We start from the raw sequence: 288 nt of genomic DNA, 5'->3' as shown, positions 1-288 counted from the left end.
TCTAGGCTAGCCTTTTGCATTTCGTTTTATTTACCTTCTCTTGATTTCTTTCAGTAAGATTATTTATTAAGTTATTTATTTTTAATTCTATGTTTAAAGCGATTCATGTAGACTCGAGTTTTACAAGTGAATGGCTTTATCGGCCGCCCTTATACACTTTCTGAAACCTTTTTTTTGCTTATCACTCCCTGCAGATCAAAAGCACTATATCATTTCTTTCTCGGAGATAAAATTTCCCACTGGAGGTGTTCAGAAATCGCTTCACATATTTGCTTTATAATGTGTTAA

This window comes from Penaeus monodon, chromosome 19, assembly GCF_015228065.2.
Source record: "Penaeus monodon isolate SGIC_2016 chromosome 19, NSTDA_Pmon_1, whole genome shotgun sequence".
NCBI classification, from domain to species: Eukaryota; Metazoa; Arthropoda; class Malacostraca; order Decapoda; family Penaeidae; genus Penaeus; species Penaeus monodon.
Note: the sequence above shows the minus strand (reverse complement) of the source record.